The sequence below is a fragment of the Saimiri boliviensis genome, chromosome 4 (assembly GCF_048565385.1).
Source record: "Saimiri boliviensis isolate mSaiBol1 chromosome 4, mSaiBol1.pri, whole genome shotgun sequence".
Lineage (NCBI taxonomy): Eukaryota > Metazoa > Chordata > Mammalia > Primates > Cebidae > Saimiri > Saimiri boliviensis.
The window spans coordinates 12,392,642-12,416,513 of NC_133452.1; the positions used below are offsets into that span (position 1 = coordinate 12,392,642).

Here is a 23,872-nt window from a genome sequence, read left to right on the forward strand (position 1 = left end):
GCAGCACCACAGGGTGGCCATTTCCCTGGCCTAGAGTAATCATGTGAGCCAGGCCAGGCCGATCAGAGTCTTACCCCAGGATTTTTTTTTCATCCATAATGGGAGAGAGAACATGTCATTTCTCTGTGGCTGTTGCCCTGGGGTGATACAAGTGGGAGTTCTTGTGACCATGGCCTCCTCTCATTCTGCCCACAGAGGAACAGCAGGCTGGATGGTGGAATGAGAACTGACAGGCCCAGTGATGTCATCTCAGCCCCTAGCTCCCATCATCCCTTGTGCTTCCCAATGATTAGCAGTTAACTAGTATGGGTTGGCTTCTATTATTCAAAATCAAAGGCCCCACTTCACAAATCCAGCTGCATTCCATGGGCCGGTTTTTCAACTTCCCTCTTGCCAAAACTCAAATTCCATTTTCCTTCTGTGCATCCACTTAGAAGCATCTTAACTGGCTAAATTTATCTTCTCTGTCTTTACACCTGGGTGCTGAGTTCATCTGGGGCAGACAATGTCACTGCCAAACAGTGGTCCCCAGCCTTCCTCATTTCCCCCTCTCTTCCATTCCCAGTAGCAGCTACTTAGAACAGTCTCCACGCTCCTCAGACACGACTCTCCACCTTTCTCCTCCTTTTCAGGAAGTTGTCCTGTCTCCTACTCAGTGGAGAAAGTAGAAGGCATGGGAGGATCAGTCTCCCCATCTCTCCCTGTCCTGACCTTCTACAATTGTGCTGGTGGCACATTTGTGAAAACAGGAGGTGTCTGCTGTTTGAACCAACTGTTCTAAGGGAGAGAGGGCAGAATTTTTCTTAGAGAGAGGCTACTCTTTACTTTTAGGAAACGTCTTGCCTTTTCCAGTGTAAAAAGTAATTGGGGGGAAAAAATGAAGGTAGCTGCTGCAGCACCGTGAAGGCAGCCGATGTAGGACATGAAAGGTTGTTGGCCACTAGCGTGGAGGTACAGAGGCCAAACGGGCTAAGCCCTGGTGTAAGACTGGCCTGGAGGAGAAAAAGCTGGTTTCTTCCTCTTGAAAGAAAACTGAAAAGCTGGATTGGGTCCTGATTTTTTTTTTTTTTTAAACTTTCAAGGTTCCTAGCAAGAGCCAGCCTGCTAAGATTTTTTTTTTTTTTTTTTTTGAGAGACAGAGTCTTACTCTGTCACCCGGGCTGGAGTGCAGTGGCACAATCTTGACTTACTGCAACCTCCACCTCCTGGGTCCAAGCAATTCTCCTGCCTCAACTTCCCAAGTGGCTGGGACTGCAGGCTTGCACCATCATGCCCAGCTAATTTTGTACTTTTAGTGGAAATGGGGTTTCACTATATGTTGGCCAGGCTGATCTCAAACTCTTGACCTCAAGTGATCCACCTGTCTCGGCCTCCTGAAGTGCTGGGATTATAGGCATGAGCCACCACACCCGGCCCCTGCTAAAGTCTTTGCAGGGCATTTGTGTTGATGAGCAACACAGCCGGCCCTGGAAAACTGAACTGTCTTCTCCACTGTCTTTCCACAGCCGTAGGAAAGAGCCAGTGAGGACTTCCCTGAGACTGGGACAGCGCAAGACGGGGGTGCTGCCCCTCATCAGCGCACTGTGACCAGTGGCCTTGGGCTTATGGGACTAGCGGGGATTGGAAGATAGGCCTCACCCTTGCTTTAGACAGGACAGTGGAAAGAAGTGTGTTCCCTCCCTCCCCCTCTCCAGGCCATGGGGGAGGGAGGAGCACCTTTCACAAGGTGAAGTTTGTCCTGGGTCTCTAGGGAGATGAGCAGTGAAGCGCGCACGTGTGAAGGATTTGGAGCTGGGCCGAGGGGTGGGAGTGGGCAGTGTTTGCAGCTTGGACCCCTGCAAGCAGAAATGTGATCCAGTGCTCCTCCCAGCGTTCCCCAAATACGCCAGAGGAAGGAGACCTTGGCAGGTGTGCAGAGGCCTCTCGGTTGCAGAGGGGGTCATTTGTAAGGCAGACACGTGGGTAGACGATGGCAGGGCCTTCCTCCCCATCTGAGGCAGATTGCCCCATCTGTGCTCTGTCCCTCATCCCCCGCTTCACCTCGGAGCCCCCCTCCTTATCTTCAACTTCCTCCTCTCTACGGCCGCCCCACCGCCAGCGTGGAACCCACTCCTGCTCACATCCGTTCCACTTACAGAGATGCTTTTTCTCCTGGGCATCCTCTCCAGCCGTAGCCTCACTTCTAGCTCAACTTCCACCCTCCTTCTCACGTGCCCCCTCCACTTCTCCACCTCTGCCACTGCCCTGGAAAGGCTCTTTCCCAGTCCAAGCCCAGGGAGCCTGGCTGGCCTCTCTCTTGGGTCCTCTGCCTCTTTCTTTCTGACACTCTCCCTTCGCAGTTCCCTGGGCAGGCTCCTCTGCCCTTGTGCACCTTCATCTCAAGTCGGTTATCCTCTGTTCTCGGTCCAGACTCTTTCCTCAGGGGCTTTGCAGGCTCCCAGTTCTCCAAACTCCAGAGACGGTGTCCAGGAATATCAAACTGTTCACTTGGCACCTCCAATTAATGGTGCCATGAGCACTTCACCTTTAACACATGCACAGGCGATCTTGTCGCCTCCCCTGGAGCCTGCTCTCCGCTCCTGCTCGAAAACAATGGCTTAGCTCCCCAGACTTTGACGTCCTTCACGTCTTAATGTCCTCCCTCCTCCAATCCAACTCTACACCTTATCCTCCCATCAAGCGCATGTCCTGGAAATCTAGACGCTGCCCAAACTGTCCCATCCCAGTTGCGTTGTCCCTGATCCCAGGGGTCAGTCACCTCTTCCCTGGATGGCAGCCAAAGCCCCCTAACTGATGTCCTTGCAACGAATTTGGCCCCTTTCAGTTTTGCTCTTCACGTTAAGGCTTCTAACATGCAAATATCTCCTTATATTGCTCCTGCCCTTTAAACCATTCCATGGCTTCTCATCGCCCTCAGGATAACTTACTCGGAACCTCTTACTGGTGCACAAGCCTATTTGTTCTGGTTCCTGCCGAGGTCGCCTGCCTCACCTGCTACTGTGGGCTCCTTCACATGTGCCTCCGGACATGTGACCTCTGCACCTTGGCTGCCCAGTGGAGTGGGCTGGGACCCATCCACTGAGTCCACGGTGCCTCTGGCACCTATCTCCCTGGCTGCAGTTGAGGAGGGACCCAATCAGTATTTGAGGTGAATGAATATTCTTTCCTGATCAGTTTGTGTCGTTTTCCTCTTGACTTTTACTTAACAAAGAAAAAATACATACTATTAACGAAAGCATCACGTGAGAAAGTATTGCAGGCGTTTTCTCTTAGGAGAGAAACATGAAACAACGCTGAATGCGTTTAGAGGGAAATGTGCTCACCAGTATCTCTACTGGAATTGCCTTTGTGATGACATCATCATTTTCCTTCAGATGTGGATGCTGAGTTTGTAACGCCAAGAACTGCTTGGAGAAGCTCCCGTCCTCTGGCTTCCCGTCTCTCCCCACCGTTCTCCCTGGGTGGCCTTACCTGTGTCCAGCTGTAGTTCACTCATTCCTCCGTGAGTCCCAGATCCCCCTTTCCAGCCCAGATTATTTCCTAAGTTCCAGGCTTTAGTGGCCTCTGCCTATTTCCACCCAAAGATTTCCCATACTGAGGCTCCTTACTTGGGCTCAACGTGCCTAAACCTAGTTTTCTTTCTTAACCTCACACTTCTGTGTTTTCCTATCTCAGCGGAGGTCCCTGGGCTGCCATAACAACCTACCACAAAGCAGGTGACTTTAAAACAACAAAAATGCGTTCTTTCCTAGGTCTGAAGGGTGGAAGTCCCAAACCAAGGTGATGTCACTGCCATGCTCTTCCTGAAGGCTCTGGGAAGGAGCTATCCTCACCTCATCTGTTTCAGGCACTGCCGGTGGGCTGTGATGGTCCTCAGCCTGAGAATGCGTCACTCCAGTCTCTGCCTCCCTTGTCACATGGCCTTTATCCCTGCGTTTGGGACCAAATTTTCTTTTCTTAAACAGAGGCCAATCACTGGACCTAGGGCCCACTTAGGGCCTATTCCAGCAAGACTTCATCTTAATTTGATGATACATGCAAAGGCCGGCCCTATTTCCAAATAAGGTCACAGGTGCTGGGCATTAGGACTTGAACACATCTTTTGGGGGACACAATTCTACTGGCTGGGAGTCCCACTGCCTCCTTCACCCCAGAAATCCTTGACCCTTTTCTGTCCTCTCCTTCACATGCCACATCTAAGCTGTTTATCTTATTTTTAAAATACTGTAGCTCTCACGTTTTCTCTCTCCTCCACGCCACTGTCTTAGTTCCAGCCCTGATCAAGCTGGATGACTACGATAGCACTCCCACTCTTCTTCTTTGCCCTTTTGAGTTCCCCGGAAGCCATCCTTCAGCCAGAATACTGGTTCTTAAAATTTTCCTGCCAGGCCAGCCTCAGTGGCTGACACCTGTAATCCCAGCACTTTGGGAAGCCAATGCAGGTGGATCACTTGAGGTCAAGAGTTCAAGACCAGCCTGGCCAGCATGATGAAACCCCATCTCTACTAAAAATACAAAAATTAGCTGGGCTTGGTGGCGGGCGCCTATAATCCCAGCTACTCCGGTGGCTGAGGCCAGAGAACGGCTTGAATCCAGGAGGCAGAGGTTGCAGTGAGCCAAGATGACATCACTGCATTCCAGCTTGGGCAACAGATGATTTTTTTTTTTTAAGGACTCCAGATGAAAAAAAAAAAAAATTGCCTACCAGTCATCCTACTCCGGCTATGTCCCTGGCAGCTCTTCCTGTGTGTGCCTTGGGTGACGCCGGCTCACTGACTCTTTCTGTCCCATATTTTCCACTCGATTCCTCTTCTCTTCTGAGAGTCAAAACCAGTTCCTACCATCTCTGAACATTTAATTGCCTGTTAGCAGCTGTACTATTTCTAGAAATACAAGTTATTGAATGATTACAACATAACATATATTATAAATGTAAAGTAGATATTACATCCATTTATATATGCGGAAACTGAGGTTCCCATGGGCTAAGCAACTTGCTGAAGAGGCAGCTGATGTTTGAACCTAAAACTGTGGCTTCAAAGCTCTTCCTATTAACTGTGTTACCAGACTTCAGAAGATACAGCCTTGTAAATATTTGGAAGGGCTTGACAAATTTCTTGGTCTTCTTATAATTTTTTAGTATTTTATAGAACCTGTCTGCTGTAAATGAATATAAGACACCTAAAGAAATTCATGACGGCGATCCATACCTCACTTATTCTTATTCATTTACTTTCTCATTTCATAGTAAAATACTAACTATTTGGTTCAGAGCCTACAGGCCTATGATATTTTGTATAGCAATCCTAGTGAATTTATAGACAGTTCCCTAAATAATACCTTATTGTGTTACATCTTAAGTTTTGGTAAAGGTGTCTCTCTCTTTTTTTTCTCCTTGAAATAAATATAAGCATAGGTATATTCATAAATTTTCTTCTAAACCTTTACAATAATAATTTTCTTTTCAGTGAAAATTTTGTTTAGCACGAGTCTATGAAATTCTTAGCCAAATAAAATAATATATCATTTTTAAAAAGTATTTTCTGGCAAAGAGCATACCCATTTGCTGTTGGCTTGACCTTGTGGAATTTCTTTAGTTTGACTTATTAAAGTAAATGAAACTTGGGTGAGGAAAACGCCTGTTTTACTCAGGCGGCCAACTCAAAGCTCGTGTTACTGAAATGCCCTCAGGCTCCTGCGTCCACTGGCTGGTGAGCAGGAAGTCTTCTGTGCGTGCACTGCTCTGATGGACTTTTCCACACGTCACCCCTGACACGCTCACAGACACCATCGGCCCTTAGCTGGGTGCTTCACACTCCTGTCCCGGCTGACGGGATGCACAGACAATCTGGAGGCCTTGGATGGAGTCCATGTACCATTAGCTGCGCAAAATTCTGCACAGATCTGTGGAAAATGTTCAGCCCTGGGCAGGATCAGCTGTATCATTTGCAGACCTGGTGCAGAATGAGACGGCACGGCCTCTTGTTCAAATATGGCTAAGCATTTCAAGATGGTGACAACATTTACCCAAGCGCTGAGCCCAACCACGTGCTGGCTCAGGTCACTTGCCCCTCAAGCCAGCCCCGCCCCCGGGCTGCTGTTCTGCTTTCAGACCCCTGGTGCTCTCCTTCTTTGACCTGTTATCTGGGCCCTCATTTCCACCTGCATTTGTCATCTGTCTCCAAGCGCTGCTGGGTCTGTGGCCTAGATCCCTCGCCAACACGCCCCACGCTTCCCCTTCCACTGCCTCTCACCCCCACCACCGAAAATCCTCATCAGCAGCCTCCGGACCTGGCCCTTTCTGTCCCTTCCTTCCCTGACAGTCTCAGCTCCAGCCACGCTCTCCTCGGCCTCGGTGTGTCTACTCTGACCTTCTCCCACGCTGCCCTCAGAAGGGATGCTCCCGGCCCTCGAGCCTCCTCGCAGGTGCTCCCTCTGCCTGTGTCGCCCTTCCTCTCTGTCTTGCCCTGGCCAACCTACTCAGCTTAAGCACAACGTCCCCTGTCCTCCAGGAGCTTTCCCTTCCTCCGCAGACCAGGAGAGACCCCTGGCTGCCCACGCCCCAGCATGCTCTTTCTGCTGGTACAGCTCAGTGTATTTCCCGTCCATGAAGATAGGGTGCCTGCGTCGGAGTAGGACTCTGCCAAAGTCGGTCGTTGGTCGGATGGATGCCAGGCTCTCCAGTGAATTCAGTGTCACACAAAGAGAGAACTGCTGTCTTTTAGCAATGAGGGAAAGGCAGTGTCTGCTGTTGCTGCTGCTGCATGGAGGGCCCGAGGAGCGCCCTTGAAGCTGGTGGCTCTGCCCAAAGACGGCGTGGCTCATCTGGACAAGTACTGCTCGCCAAAGTGTCCACTGCTTGTGTTGCTATCAAGTGTTTTTATTTATTTATGTATTTTTGAGATGGAGTCTCACTCTGTCACCAGGCTGAAGTGCAGTGGTGCAATCTCAGCTCACTGCAACCTCCATCTCCCGGGTTCAGGTGATTCTCCTGCCCCAGCCTCCCGAGTAGCCGGGATTCGACGCTCTCGCCACCACACAGGCTAATTTTTGTATGTTTAGTAGAGATGGGGTTTCACCATGTGGGCCAGACTGGTCTCAAACTCCTGACCTCAGGTGACCCACCCGCCTCAGCCTCCCAAAAGTGCTGGGATTACAGGCTTGAGCCACTGCACCCGGCCAAGTGTGTTTTTAAAAGTTGGCTTCTGCGATGATATGTGCATTTAAAAGTGTTCTTCTCTGTTTTTCTGGTTTGTGACGATTGATAGTCATGAGGAAAAGCCGGTCCCCAGGAAATTTTACGTTAAAAAAAGTAGCAGGCAAGAGCAATTTGCTGCTAGGCTTCATTTTCATTGCAAATGTATTTCCTCTGGCTGGAAAGGGGAAACGTCTTTCCTCCCCACTCTACACCCCACAGAGGAAAAGGCCTGAAGAGGAAGTGAAGTATGGTGTCAATGGTGCCAATGAATCTTCTTTTTAAAACATTTATGTGAAAGTAAGAAGACAAACCAGCCGTCGCGCTAAACAGAGGGTGCTGTCCAGCCTGCCCGGTGTTGTTGACTGTGGCTGAGGCCCTGAGCTGGGAGGAGAGGGAGGGGCCTGGCCTTGAACTCCAAGGCTGTGGTCCTAAGAAACAATGATCTCCAACCCCTCTTAATTATCTGTGCTCAGTCACTTGTTTTCCTTCTGCTAGATTTGTCTTCTGCCATGTAGGTAAAGAAAGCAAAACAAAATTTAAGAAAAGTCTGTGGAGTAGGTTAGGCAGGGATTAGTGCGTAGAGTGAGACTGGAGGGTCAGAGGAACATGAGGCAGGTCAGACTGGGGTGGCCAACTGTCCCAGTTCACTTGAGGAACTGAGGAAGTACTGAGTGCTGAGTACCTCACTGAGTACTGAGGAAGTACCTGGACCTGAGACTCTTGTTTTAAAACTGGGATGATCCTGGATAAACCAGGAAGAGTAGATCCTCCTACTCCCTGATGGCTTGTGAGGCAGCAGACGTAGCCCCAGCGGTGGCCCCAGGATCCCCCACTGTGAGGTCACATGCCCCGGTGCACCCTCTGAGGACCTCCTAGCATTGTCATTTCTCAGGGCAGTTTTGAGAATCAATTCTGGCCTGACATTGGGAAGCCAAGCCTTACTTTTAACTTTAGCATGCCACTTTTTCAACAGTTCTCTGGAATGAAACTCCTTGAACTTTTGTTTTAAAATGATTTGTGATTGCAGAGAAAACAGGATCCTGGTGTGAAAGGATATTGTGGTTCATTTGAATGGTCAAAATTGTTCCTTTTAACTTGCATTGAACGCAAATTTCAGTTCCTAAAACATCCAAAAAACGTAACAAATGTTCAGGGAAGGAAGTCTGATTTATCTCTTTTCCCAAAATGATGACCTAGTAAGAAAATCGCTGATGGAGGAAAAGCACCTGGCGGGGTCCCGCTAACACAGAGACAAACGTCATGGCTGCTAGGGGGTCGCCATGAAAAGAACTAGTGTCAGGCCCCTCTTTCCACATACCAGCCCCAGTCAATGCCGTGGAGTGGGAATATCCATGCACAAACACTTGCCCATGAAGATCTGCCATCTAATTCTTTGTAGAGAAGACAAGACCAGAGTTGGAGGGCTAGGGTTCCCTGAGGGTAACGTCCATTGTCAATCAAGAGCAGTTTCTTCCTAACCCTGATAGGCTTGTTAACTCTTGGCTTCCTTCCTGTTTCTTTTTAGATAATCTATTAGGTTGGCACAAAAGTAACTGCAATCTTTGCCATTAAAAGTAAAAACCGCAATTACTTTTGCATCAAAATAATACATCGCGGGTTTAGACTCAGCCTCTGTTACTATCTTAGGCTGAAATTATTTCTGTGCAAACTCTCAGAGCACAGGTATCTGTAATCATACTTTGCAAGAGATGTTACTTTCCAGTTCAGCGTTGCAAGGCAGTAGCTGTACATTTTTGACATGTGGTTATTCATTCCATACAGTACTGAGAAGAGCCTTAGTCACATCGGGCCTCCCTGAGGAAGTATCAGGCCACGTCACTGCAGCCACATTCCTGCACAGAGCCTGCCCCAGTCTGGCTCCTCCAGGCAAGCTCCATGCCAGCCACGTGTTGGCCCCACCAATGTTGACGAGTGATTCACTGTCAGCTCCAGGGGAAAAACAGACCACGTAGGAAGGTGCCATATGGCAAAGACATCAGATTTTTTTTTTTTTTTCTGCCTTCTACTGGGCAATTCTGACCTTGTTATCACACAGTTGAGGTGGAAGCGTGACGTAATTAAACTGATTTACAAAAGCCACATACAGAAACTAGAGTCATTTTTTAAAGTCCCCAGTGTGGTTAAAGTTTACTTCCTCTGCATATTTATAGCAAGGGCTTTTGACCATGCCTGAGGGCAGACAGCCAGCTTCGGATAGATGGGGGAGAAGCTTTTTTGCTGGTTACTGCCTCTTCCATTTGTATTTCCCCTTCAGTTTTACCAAAGAAAAGGCCTTAGTGGACTCAATTCAATGTGAAGGTTGTGCTGTTCTCTACCTGTGGCCACTTCAGTGTGAAAGCCAATGACCATGAGCCGGGTAATGACTTGGAAATATACTAGACAGAGCTCAGCCATGGGAAATACCACAGAAGACTGTTTTAGCTCTAGAATAACATAATTAAAACGAACTTAATTTAGTGCTGCATCTGGAACAGAAATAGTTCTAAACATGCATACCAAAAGCAAGTATACATTTGCATGATATGTACACAGAGTGTGTCCGTTTTCAGAGAGGGACCAAGATGAGATGAATGAACCTTCACACCTGCTTTACTGTCTTCCACTGCCGTGGAAATTCTGCCTGCGGAGAGTCTGGCGTACTTTATAGATACAATATTCGGAGAAGTAGCGAGGCTGGGCGGTTTGTGGAACACTAGAAGTGTGATGAGGCTGATTCTAGATTTGTCAGTCATCAGCCGGGAGCACTTGGCCCCGTTTTCTAACTCACAGAGTTTTCCAGGATGACATTTCACACTTCCTCCCCTCGGTGTTTTGAGGAATGGCCAATGGGACAGACAGGCGAGCACATGAGAAACATAAGCTGCTAGTTGGCACAGGTGGGTTGGGCTGCTAGAATCAGGCAGGTGTATGGAGCGGGGTGACTCATGGAGGAGGAGGGGTTCCACCTGGGAGGGATGCTTCTCCGGTCTCTCTCTGCATAGGGATTGCGAGTCACTAGTCCTGGCTCCCTGCCTGACCTGCTTCTGGGTCAACCACGGAACCCAGGGCCACCTGGGGCTGGGCCGGCTCCGGCTGCTCCCTTCGGAGCCTTGCCCTGCCTGCTTTGCACTTGTTAGAAGAGGGAGCAGGTACTTCTCCACAGGGACCTGTCTCTGCCTTCAGCTGTCCAGATTCCATAGAGAAGACCTGGAGATCCATGGGGAAAACTCCTTTCATCTGGATGATCTGGCCTGGAAGCCCGGGGCAGCTTCCTCAACCCCGCCGCCCTCCCATTCTCCCTGCCTGTACCCAGGGAGCCTCAGCCCCTACTCCACTTCCGAGGGCAGAGGTGGAGCCTGCCTGGGACAGTAGCCATCTATACCCTCATCTCCAGGCCCTCAGCACCCTCTGGACGTGACTTCCATCACTTTCCAGATAATGAAGAAAAAGCTCATGTTTTTCATTGAGCTGTATAATCTGTGTAGCTTGCAAGACAAGAATATGCCGCCCCCGAATAGGCATAAGGATCGTTGAGCTAAAGGCAATTAAGAAGCAGATGCAGCTCACTCACAGGCGGGTGTTGAACGATGAGATCACGGGGACACAGGGAGGGGAGCATCACACACTGGGGTCTGTCGGGGAAATAGCGGAGGGACGGTGTGGGGTGGGGAGTTGGGGAGAGACAGCATGGGGAGAAATGCCAGCTATAGGTGATGGGGAGGAAGGCAGCACATCACGCTGCCATGTGTGTACCTACGCAACAATCTTGCATGTTCTTCACATGTACCCCCAAACCTAAAATGCAATTTTAAAAAAAGCAGATGTGGGAGAGCTCTCTGCCCTCCCTCGATTTGCCTAAAGTAGGGCTCAAAGACAAAAGGTGCCCGGTCTCCCTTCTGCCAGAGAGAGCAAAGGTTAACCACGGAGGAGAACTTCAAACCCTGTTGGCCTAGAGATGGTGCCAGAGGAACCTCTGTGGGCAAGCCTCGCCGAGCAGCCTTCCTCTGCCAGTTACTTGCTTTTCCCCAAGTTGCTGCCCCTAGAGACTCACAATCCTTTTCATTTCTATTTTTTAAATATTTAGAAAAATACTCCCACCCTACCGCCTCCTGGCCCCGTCCCCACTGCAGCCATCCCAGCCACAGCGGGCTCAGGGAGACTCTTCAAAGTCCTTTTCCTTTGCCTCGTCACTTCTCTGAACATTAGCTGTTCTTTGTTGAAAAATACTATCTAAGCTGGAATTCAAAGGCATCTCTTGGAAGTTACTCACTACCTGGGCATCTCCCGCGTACGTATTAAATAACGCATGATGCTAAACTTCTGTTTTGCTCCTGTCTTTTGTTACGGGGGTACATTCCAACTAAGAATTTATGGGAGCTGAGGAAAAAATGATTCTTCCTCTCCTACAGCAATGAACCAGAAGGAGGCCACAGGGCCGTCTGCTTTGGAGGATTTGGTGGAGTCATAGAATTTCTACCACTTTCCTTCACAGAAGAAACAGCACTCTTCAAAACTGCAACAACCCCACTGAAAAGAGAAGAGGCTTCTGGTTACAATCAAATCTGCCAACTGTTAAGGGGACTTGAGGGCACTGTCCCCAGAGCAGCTTCTAGACCTACTCTGCCCCTCCCCGCCCCACGGGGCACCCTGAGCTTTGAGAGACACAGTCCCCCAGCCACCTCTCACATCTTTTGGCCGTGCCCTCTGCAGTGAGCCCCCTCCAGAGAGCTCCAGCCTGGCTCCCTTCCTGCTGTGATGTTTACCCAGTTCCTCAAGTGTCAATTTTCATTCGGATGCCCTCAAATTTCTCTCAGCACACTGTATCTACAGTGAAAATGGAAATTCCAGACCCAAATCGATATTGAACCTCCCCAAAGATGCTGGACCTGGGCTCTCCTTCCCCCTTCTTGGATCCTGAGGAACCAAAGCTGTCCTAGGAGCTCAGGTGTGCGTCTTCCCTTCCTGCACCTGCTTCCACTGGCCCTTGATGGTATCCTGGGAACAGCTGGTCAGGTACTGTTAGCCCCATTCTACCAATGGAGAAACCGAGGCTCAGAGCAGCTGGGTGGGATGTGCCTTCTAAGGTCACACGGTTCATGAGCACAGAACTTGCTTCTAGGCTACCTTTCCATATCCCATGCTTTTCCAAAAGCCCCCTTTTAATGCTTCTCACCCCTTTCTGCTGTGCAGGATAGAATGCTAGAATGGCAGGAAAGTGGTGACTCATAACCATCTTTGGACTTACTTTACCACGCACACAAAACAAGGCTCCCTACCAATCTTTCCACAGCAGAAACTGTGCCTTTAAGAATGCTCTTGAACTCCACGTGTAACTACCAGACAGCACATCCTGGACCGCCTGATACGTGTTATTGTCTGAATGGAAAAACAAGACATGCCTCCAACTCTCCAAAAGTAAGCAGTTCTATGAAACTAACACCACAAAAAGGAACTAAAGAAGAATGGGTCTGCTGTTCTAATACCATCAACTGATTACCTGGAACACAGGCAAAACGCACATCTAGGCTGTCACCAGTGGTGTGGTCTGCCATTGTTTAAAACTGCCACACGTAATAGAAAGCAGACCTCTGCAGTATTTTTCTTACTATTTTTAAATTCTCTGTAGACAATGCACAGCTCTCTCCTTCCCCTGGTACACCACCGAGTGTAACTAGTGATTCATACCAGGGTGATTCATGTTATCCATCAGGTTTTTTCAAAATGACTTTTATTGGTCTTTTTATAGTTGTAAAATAAATCTCATTTTCCCATTGCTGGGCTGCCAGACGCTGCCTTCCCCAGCCTGCTCTCCTGCTGCCTGCCTGCTGGCATCAGCTGGGCCTGGGGCAATGGGAAGTGGACCTGCAAGGTTGTCGAAGACCCCTCCCCATGAGGGAGTGGGGTGGGAGTCAGTCTGTGCAGCTCCCCGTGCCTCCCCGCTCCAGGCCACTGCAGGTGACCACGCCACCAGTTGGCATCTGCCTTGAACCTAGATTTCTTCTGAGCCTCAAATCTAGCCCTGAATGTCAGGCCAGGCAACCAGAAGCCACTTCCTTCCAGTCCCCACATCTTCTGTACCCTCATGGCTGGCCCTGCACCTGCACCTGGACAGAGCACTCTCTGGAGCTGTGACACTGGCATCTCCTGAGGCTAAGAACTGATTGTCTAAATGCCTGGCTGTCACCCTGGCTCTCCTCTACCAGCCTCACCAGACTGATTAAGATGGAGGCCACTCTGGCTCAGCTTTGAGCTCCCTACTTTGTGATTTGAAGCTTCGGACACTGCCAGGGGGAGAAATGTGGAGGGTGACACCCTCTGGCCTGGTTTTGATGGTGTGCTGGTAAATGTGCACCACAGGCTCTCTGGAAGAAGAGCCCCGAAATGTCCATTTGCTGATTTCTGTGGTGTAAATACTCCCCCTGTGGCCAGTTTCCAGCTGTCAGCACGATGTCACTGACTGCAGAGCTGGAAAGAGGTGTGCAGCAGCACAGGGTTCTAGAATGCTTCCCCCACACAGACATACAGATAGATGGAAATAACCTCCACGGGCCGGGTGCAGTGGCTCACGCCTGTAATCCCAGCACCTTGGGAAGCCACGGCCAGTGGATCAAGAGGTCAGGAGATTGAGACCAACTTGGCCAACATGTTGAAACTTCGTATCTACTAAAAAAAAAATACAAACAATTAACAGGGCATGGTGTTGCACACCTGTAGTCCCAGCTACTCCGGAGGCTGAGGCTGGGGAATTGCTTGAACCCAGGAGGCAGAGGTGGTAGTGAGCTGAGATTGCGCCACTGTGCTCCAGCCTGGCGATAGAAGATTCCATCTAAAAAAAAAAAAAAAAAAAAAAAAAAAAAAAAAAAAAAAAAAAAAAAAGAGGGCGGGGGAGGGGGTAGCGCGCGCACCGTTTCTAGTTGTTTTCAAAGCGCCTCGCGCTGATTCTCACGGACCCGCTCTGCCCTGCATAATAAAATGGCTAATCAGGTGAATGGTAATGCGGTACAGTTAAAAGAAGAGGAAGAACCAATGGATACTTCCAGTGTAACTCACACAGAACACTACAAGACACTGATAGAGGCAGGCCTCCCACGGAAGGTGGCAGAAAGACTTGAAATATTTCAGGCAGGATTGGTAGCTTATGTCGATCTTGATGAACGAGCAATTGATGCTCTCAGGGAATTTAATGAAGAAGGAGCTCTGTCTGTACTACAGCAGTTCAAGGAAAGTGACTTATCACATGTTCAGAACAAAAGTGCATTTTTATGTGGAGTTATGAAGACCTACAGGCAGAGAGAGAAACAGGGGAGCAAGGTGCAAGAGTCCACAAAGGGACCTGATGAAGCGAAGATCAAGGCCTTGCTTGAGAGAACTGGTTATACTCTGGATGTAACCACAGGACAGAAGAAGTATGGTGGGCCTCCACCAGACAGTGTGTACTCTGGCATGCAACCGGGAATCGGGACAGAGGTGTTTGTAGGTAAAATACCAAGAGATTTATATGAGGATGAGTAATCAGCCCCTTTTTGAGAAGGCTGGACCCATTTGGGATCTACATCTTATGATGGATCCACTGTCTGGTCAGAATAGAGGGTATGCATTTATCACCTTCTGTGGAAAGGAAGCTGCACAGGAAGCTGTGAAACTGTGTGGCAGCTATGAAATTCGCCCTGGTAAACACCTTGGAGTGTGCATTTCTGTGGCAAACAGCAGACTTTTTTGTTGCATCCATTCCGAAGAATAAGACTAAAGAAAACATTCTGGAAGAATTCAGTAAAGTCACAGAGGGTTTGGTGGACGTTATTCTCTATCATCAACCCGATGACAAAAAGAAGAATCGGGGTTCTGCTTCCTTGAATATGAGGATCACAAGTCAGCAGCACAAGCCAGAGGCCGGCTGATGAGTGGAAAAGTAAAAGTATGGGGAAATGTAGTTACAGTTGAATGGGCTGACCCTGTGGAAGAACCAGATCCAGAAGTCATGGCTAAGGTAAAAGTTTTGTTTGTGAGAAATTTGGCTACTACAGTGACAGAAGAAATATTGGAAAAGTCATTTTCTGAATTTGGAAAACTTGAAAGAGTGAAGACGTTGAAAGATGATGCGTTCGTTCATTTTGAAGACAGAGGAGCAGCCGTTAAGGCTATGGATGAAATGAATGGCAAAGAAATAGAAGGGGGAGAAATGGAAATAGTCTTAGCCAAGCCACCGGACAACAAAAGGAAAGAGCGTCAAGCTGCTAGACAGGCCTCCAGAAGCACTGCGTATGAAGATTATTACTACCACCCTCCTCCTCGAATGCCACCTCCAATTAGAGGTCGGGGTCGTGGTTGGGGGGAGAGGTGGATATGGCTACCCCCCAGATTACTATGGCTATGAAGATTACTATGATGATTACTATGGTTATGATTATCACGACTATCGTGGAGGCCATGAAGATCCCTACCACGGCTATGATGATGGCTATGCAGTAAGAGGAAGAGGAGGAGGAAGGGGAGGGCGAGGTGCTCCACCACCACCAAGGGGGAGGGGAGCACCACCTCCGAGAGGTAGAGCTGGCTATTCACAGAGGGGGGCACCTTTGGGACCACCAAGAGGCTCTAGGGGTGGCAGAGGGGGTCCCGCACAACAGCAGAGAGGCTGTGGTTCCCGTGGATCTCGGGGCAATCGTGGGGGCAATGTAGGAGGCAAGAGAAAGGCAGATGGGTACAACCAGCCTGATTCCAAGCGTCGTCAGACCAACAACCAACAGAACTGGGGTTCCCAACCCATCGCTCAGCAGCCGCTTCAGCAAGGTGGTGACTATTCTGGTAACTATGGTTACAATAATGACTACCAGGAATTTTATCAGGATACTTATGGGCAACAGTGGAAGTAGACAATGAAGGGCTTGAAAATGATACTGGCAAGATACGATTGGCTCTAGATCTACATTCTTCAAAAAAATAAAAATTGGCTTAACTGTTTCATCTTTAAGTAGCGATTTGCTGCCATTTGTATTGGGCTGAAGAAATCACTATTGTGTATATATTTAAGTCTTCTTATTTTTCCTCTTTTCATAAATGCTCTTGGACATTATTGGGCTTGCAGAGTTCCCTTATTCTGGGGATTACAATGCTTTTATCGTTTCAGGCTTCATTTTAGCTTCAAAGCCAGCTGGGCACACTGTTAAATCATGATTTTGCAGAACCTTTGGTTTTGGACAGTTTCCTTTTTTTGGATTTGGAATAGATTACATAGGAGTATGGAGTATGCTGTAAATAAAAATACGAGCTAGTGCTTTGTCTTAGTAGTTTTAAGAAATTAAAGCAAACAAATTTAAGTTTTCTTGTATTGAAAATAACCTATGATTGTATGTTTTGCATTTCTAGAAGTAGGTTAACTGTGTTTTTAAATCGTTATAACTTCACACCCTTTTGAAATCTGCCCTACAAAATTTATTTGGCTTAAACGTCAAAAGCCGTGACAATTTGTTCTTTGATGTGATTGTATTTCCAATTTCTTGTTCATGTAAGATTTCAATAAAACTAAAAAATCTATTCAAAAAAAAAAGTAAAGTCTAAATCATTAGGAAGTGATAAGCTTTAAGTGTTTATTACTTTCGTTTTTAGTATAGTCTATTCAATTTGTAAATTTATATCATTTAATTTTTATTTCTTTTTCTTTTTTCTATTTATTTAGAGATAGGTTCTTACTCTGTCACCCAGGCTAGAGTGAAGTGGCATGATCATGGCTCACTTCAGCCTCAACCACCTGGGCTCAAGCAAAGCTCACACCTTAGCCCCTTAAGTAGCTGAAACTGGGAGCATGCAACCACGCCTGGATTTTATTTTTTATTTTTTTAGACAGAGTCTCACTCTGTCACCCAGGCGGAGTGCAGTGATGGGCTCTTGGCTCACTACAACCTCTGCCTCCTGGGTTCAAGTGATTCTCCTGCCTCAGCCTCCTGAGTAGCTGGGACTGTAGGTGCCTGCCACCATGCCCGGCTAATTTTTGTATTTTTAGTAGACAGAGGATTTCATCATGTTGCCCAGGCTGGCCTTAAACTCCTGACCTCAAGTGATCCATCAGCCTCAGCCTCCCAAAGTGTTGGGATTACAGCTGTGAATCACTGTGCCTGGCCCATTTAATTTTTAATAACGGCCGTGTTTCACAAGCGTCTTGCAAATTTCCTGAAAATTCAACCATTGGTGGTCCTGAGCCCATCAGGGCCAGCTCCAGTGTGTCACAGCCTGCTTTGGCTCTCAGGCCCCATATGAGCATGGCTTCAGCTAAATGCCATGCTCCCCTGCCCACAGCCTGTGTGATCTCAGAATTCCTACCAGCCAGAGCCACGTGACTTCTGACATCCTGGTTGCTAAATTCAGTGGGTAAATTTCAGTCCTTATTCTACCTGGCCTCCCAGGGGCTCCTCTCTTGAAACTGTCAACACCATTATTTTTCCTTGCCATGATTTCAAACATTCTCTGAGGGCACAACTTCCTCTGGCGGCCCTTCGGCCATTGGCGTTTTTCAGGATCTGGCCATGAGGTCTCGTTTCACTGTCCTTCCTCAGAATGTGATTGCTCACGCTTCCCAGATCCCTGCCTTCAGTTCAGGTCTCCCTGTTAAACTCAGGTCTTATCTGTGCAACTTCCTGCTGCACAGCTTCCCGTGACCATCTCTCAGCAGGTTCCATCATCCCTATCTGTCTTGCTCACGCAGGCATCCACGCTAGCGTTCACCCCATAAATATTTCTCAGACACATTACCTGCTAGTCACTACACCACGTGCTGATAATGCAGCTGTGACTCAGCCACAGTCCCACCCCTCATGGGGCTTATCCAGGGCACAGGGTGTCACCATGTGCCCAGTGACCCCAGCTAGAGCTTTCGGTCGTCCTTACCCCGACCTCTCCCACTTACTTACCATCGTTTAGTCAGCAGATCTGACCTGTTCTTCCTGCGTGACTCCAGAAGCCTTCCCTTCTTCTGCCCCCACCAGGACTGCCTTTTCCTCAGGCCCTTGTCATTTCGCTTTGGGATCATCAGGAAGCTCCTCACTGCTCTCCTGTCCCCACGCTTGCTGGACTTGAATCCATTCTCCACGCTGCTAGGGTAATGGTATTTCTGAAATCACATTTATGATTTAGCCATTTCCTTGTACGATATTCTCCCAAACACCCTCCTAGCATTCCATATAGCATCTATGCTCCTTGACGTGGTAGAAAAGGCCTTTTAGGTGACCTGGTCCCATTTGCTTCTTTTTTTCTTTTCCTTCCTTCCTGTCTTCCTTCTTTCCTTTCCTCCCTCCCTCCCTCCCTCTCTCTCCCTCTCTCTTTTTCTTTTCTTTCTCTCTCTCTTTCTGTCTCTCTTGCTCTTTTTTCTCCTTCCTTCCTTCTTCATTTCTCTCTCTCTCTCTTTTTTTTTTTTTTTTTGAGACAGGGTCTTGCTCTGAAGACCCGGGAGGCTGGAGTGCAGTGGTGCGATGATAGCTCACGGTAACTTCGAACTCCTGAGCTCAAGGGAGCCTCCCACCTCAGCCTCCTGAGTAGCTGGGACTGATACGCACCACCACAGCTGGCTAATTTTTCATTTCTTTTGTGGAGACAAGGTCTTGCTATGTTGCCGAGGCTGGTCTTGAACTCCTGGCGCCCCCCACCCCATCTGCTTCTCAGTCTTCATGTTACCATTCCTCCTGAGAATTATGTTCCAGCCATGGGGCCTTCCCCTTCGCCTGGAATCCCTGCACCCGATGCCAGCCCCAACCCCATTCCCTTCTTTGACTGCCAGCTCCTTCTAGTCAAAGCTTGGTTCATCTGCAAGCTTCCCAGTACGGCTGTGCAGGCGGGCATTGCAAAGTGGTGGAGGGCGCCCCACGCACATCTGTGTTCACTGTAGATTATGGCAATTTTCTGGCACATAGTGGTAAAATGAACGGTGTCACTGAGGCCATCAGAGGGCTACTCCTGTCACCTCCTCCTGGAAATGTTCACTGGTACATCCAGTTTGCATTGGGTGACTCTTCTCCGTCAGGGCCATGTCATACCAAACTGTGACTGTTTATTAGTGTCCACGCTTCTTTGGGGAATGAGCTCTTGAAGGAGAGGAGGGCCGTGTCCTTCCCCTCTGTGTGCCTGGCATGAGAATGGACCGGCCGTCAGTGAGGGTGGGTTGAGTGAATGAGCGTGTCCGGTGACACGGATAAGGCCTCAAGATCCTGAGTTAGAATCCTGGTGCTGCCTTTCCATCCGCGGTGACTTAGACACGGCGTTCGCTCCACAAGTAGCCACCTCATAGGAAGAGTGTGGAGCTCAAGTGAGAAAGTGGCTGCCGAGCACTTAGGGACTCTTAGAACCACGGAGTGTTTTCTAATGCTGAAGCGGCCTCTGGGTCATCCTTCCTAGTCCACGTTTCTGGACTCCCTCCCTCATTTGTTTATTGTTATTTTAATCCTCCCGAGTTTTACTAGAGAGGCAGCATCATCTAGGTGACTAACTGAACTGCCAGCTCCTCCTGATGCGGGGAGGGGTGGAATTCAGTGCGGAGACGTGCGATGGTGCAACACGCGCCCTACAGCGAAGGTCCAAGGGAAAGGCTGTCAGAATCGCTGGATTCTCCGCGCGTCCTCTCCCCGCCGCGGCTGGCGACCTGGCCCTCCGCCTCATGTTGGCACAACCTGCTTTGCTGCCGAGATGCCCAGCTTTCTCTCGCTCCCTCTGCTGGCCGGAATCAGATCCTTCGCCGCGTATTTGGCTCTGCTGCCTCCTGGGGATCCGCGTGCCTCTCCGGGCTTGGTTTTCAGCGCGTATTCTCTTGCTGGCTGCGTGCTGCATCAGAAGCTCTGTGGTACACAAGGGATGCCAGTCCTCAAAGTCCACCTTCAAGGAGCAGGACATTTGGATAATCTTGGAGAAGCAGAAGCCAGGACCCCAATCCAGAGCTCTGTGCCTGGAGCGATGAAGGAGTTATTGTCCCCAGATATGGCACATCAGGTTGCAACTTAATAAAGACAGAGAATAGACCTTATGCAGAGCTTTGCAATTTACAAAGCACTGAGACGTACATTTTCCAATTTAACCCTTTGTTTCTCCCCCCCCCCCACTCTCCCTCCCTCCCTCTCTCTCTGTCTCTCTTTCTTTTTTTCTTTCCTTCTTTCTCCTTTCGGCAGACTCTCAATCTGTCGTCCAGGCTGGAGTGCAGTGGCCCCCTCTCAGCTCACTGCAACCTCCACCTCCTGGGTTCAAGGGATCCTCTTGCCTCAGACCCCCAAGTAACTGGGACTATAGGCACTCACCACCATCCCCAGCCAATTTTTGCATTTTTTTGGAGAGACGAGGTTTCACCATGTTGCCTAGGCTGGCCTTGAACTCCTGACCTCAAGTGATCCACCCACCTTGGCCTCCCAAAGTGTAGGGATTACTGGTGTGACCACCATATCTGGCTAATTTAACCCTTTCAAGCACACCACTGAGGATGACATTAATGAAATAAAATAGAAATTGTGTTGGGAGCCTGACATTTACTGTCATCAGCTGTGATTACTGGCAAACATCTTGTTAGTCAGCTGATGTTGTGTCTCATTTCAAAGGACACATTTGAAACAGAGTCTGGTTTCGAAGGAAAACCCTGTGGTCTGATCCATCACAGCAGCTCTCCTGTCTCCGCCTCTCCAGCAGTGTCCAAGAAGATCAAAGTCTGAGGAGACAGGTGTGAGTCCCGGAGAGGCATCCAGTGGGTAATTCTCCACTTCTGCCTTGCAACCGAGATCCCAGAAATTCTGAAAGTGCACTTTTAGGATTAAAAGCATTTAGCTTCGTGTCTTCCTTTGTAGGAATGGAAAATCAAAATCATTCTGAAGTCATGGTTTCTTTTAAGATGCAAAAGAACTCCTTTCAAGCCATCGCTTTTAAATCTCTCACATTCAAGCTTCAGTTAGTGAGTGACATTGTCACAGTATAATCTGAGTGAGTTAAATCTAATAAAATCAATAGTGGGAAAGTGGCCTTTTCTTTCTTTAATCTTTGAGAAAATAAGACAAACTCTAAAATTATGCCCAGCAGTCTCTCAGTCGTCTTTGCTGTTCCACATGTTCAAAGAGAAACGTCTACAAACTCTCAGCTGGTGTTTTTCTAACCCAGATGTGTTCTCTTCCCACCAGGAAGGGAGGCGTGATGAGCACTCAGGAATACGTCGCAGAGAGGGGCCACTAGGAAAGAGACGGCTGAGAGGAAGATTTTCTCCCTTGTCAGAGGCATGTGAACCAGAGCAATTTCATCTTGCATAGGGGCTGTGTAAAATGAGGCAGAGACCTACTGGGCTGCATTCCGACAGTGAAGATATTCTAAGTCACAGGAAGAGATAAGACGTCAGCACAAAATGCAGGTCATAAAGACCTTGCTGAGTAAAACAGGTTGCAGTAAAGAAGCCGGCTCTATCCCACCAAAACCAAGATGGCCATGAGAATGATCTCCGGTGGTCCTCACTGCTACACTCCCACCAGTGCCGGGACAGTTTACAAATGCCATGGCAACGTCAGGAAGTTACCCTACTTGTGCTAAAAAGGGGAGACATGAATAATTCACCCCTTGTTCAGCATGTCATGGAGAAATAACCATGAAAATGGGCAACCAGCAGCCCTTGGGGCTGCTCTGTTTCTGGTGTAGCCATTTTTTTTTTTTTTTTTTGAGACGGAGTTTCGCTCTTGTTACCCAGGCTGGAGTGCAATGGTACAATCTCGGCTCACCGCAATCTCCTCCTCCTGGGTTCAAGCAATTCTCCTGCCTCAGCCTCCTGAGTAGCTGGGATTACAGGCAAACGCCACCATGCCCAGCTAATTTTTTGTATTTTTTAGTAGAGACGGGGTTTCACCATGTTGACCAGGATGGTCTTGATCTCTTGACCTTGTGATCCGCCCGCCTTGGCCTCCCAAAGTGCTGGGATTACAGGCTTGAGCCACTGCACCTGGCCGTTGCCATTTTTTAAATTCTTTTATTCCTTTACCTTTACTTTTTTTTTTTTTTTTTTTTTTTTTGAGATGGAGTCTCACTCTGTCACCCAGGCTGTAGTGCAGTGATGGGATCTCAGCTCACTGCAACCTCCATCTCCCGAGTTCAAGCAGGTCTCCTCCCTCGGCCTCCTGTGTAGCTGGGATTACAGGAGCCCGTCCCCAAGCCCTGCTAATTTTTGTATTTTTAGTAGAGATGGGGTTTCACCATATTGGCTAGGCTGGTCTCAAATTCCTGACCTCAGGTAATCCGCCCACCTTGGCCTCCCAAAGTGCTGGGATTACATGTGTGAGCCACCACACCCGGCCCCTTTACTTTCTTAATAAACTTGCTTTCATTTTACTCTATGGATTCACCCTGAATTCTTTCTTGCATGAGATCCAAGAACCCTCTCTTGGGGTCTGGATCGGGACCCCTTTCCTGTAATATCTGCACTCCAATTCTGACCATAGCCTTTGATGCTTTGAGGTTGCGATAACTGCACAGGTTAGAGGAAGAGCCCTTACTCAGAAATTTTGCTCCTGAAACTCGGAGGCACAGAGCATAGTTAGGATGTGCTCGTGTCTACCCTCACAACATCATGTGTGCTCATTTCTTACAATGTGTGATGGACATACAGATCCACTTTCAAGAAAGCACTTCCTGTCTCAAAACAGGAAGCATCCAATAAATGCACACACTGTTAGTGGTGTACCCAATAGCCACCCGACTTCCTCCTTCCAATAGAATCCTGCTCTTGTCCAGGTTTCTATCCTATCTGTGCTTCCCATGTTCTGTCCTAGAAGTGAAACTGCCTTTGCAAAAACATGACTCAGACAGTGAAAGAGATCTGACTTAACAGACTCCATCTTGCTTCTAACCGCCAATCTGTCTGTGTTCATTCATGGGCATAAGCTGAATTAACTTTGGAAGAAACTTAGTTTATAGTTTATTTAAACAGCTCTTTCCCAAAGCAGCCCTCCTTCTTGCCTGGGGACTAGATTGCCTTTGTAGGACTCACATTAGCCACAAGATTAGAAATGATGGTTTAGGAGTTGTGCAGCTGGAGGCTACAGGATTCTGACCCTCCCTAAACTGCTCCTTAAATCAGTGCTGGAGACACTTTGCAGATCCTGCACTTGATGGATCAGCTGGCACCATCCCGATCAATAAACTGGCTCACCTGATCTTGTGATCCCTACCCTGGAACTGACTCAGCGCAAGACAACAATTTCAACTCCTTGTGATTTCATCTCTGACCAATCAGCACTCCTGGCTCACAGCCTTCCCCAATCCACCAAGTTATCCTTAAGAACTCTGCTCCCCGGCTGGGAGCAGTATCTCACACCTGCAATCCCGGCATTTTGGGAGGCCGAGGCAGGTGGATCACAAGATCAGGAGATCGAGACCATCCTGGCTAACACAGTGAAACCCTGTCTCTACTAAAAATACAAAAAAAATTAGCCAGGTGTGGTGGCACACACCTATAGTCCCAGCTACTTGGGAGGCTGAGGCAGGAGAATAGCTTGAACCCAGGAGGCAGAGGTTGTAGTGATCCAAGATTTTGACACTGCACTCCAGCCTGGGCAACAGAGTGAGACTCCATCTCCAAACAAAAAACAAAACAAAACAAAAACCTCTCCTCCCCAAATGATCAGGAAGATGGATTTGAGTAATAATAAAACTCCAGTCTTCCGCACAGCTGGCAGTGTG

The 23,872-nt window shown here is 48.5% G+C and overlaps 1 pseudogene; it reads left to right on the top strand.

The window, feature by feature from the left end:
* The first annotated feature begins 14,153 nt into the window (after window positions 1-14,153).
* LOC101046436 (heterogeneous nuclear ribonucleoprotein R pseudogene) lies at window positions 14,154-16,192 on the top strand (annotated as a pseudogene).
* Window positions 16,193-23,872: the final 7,680 nt, after the last annotated feature.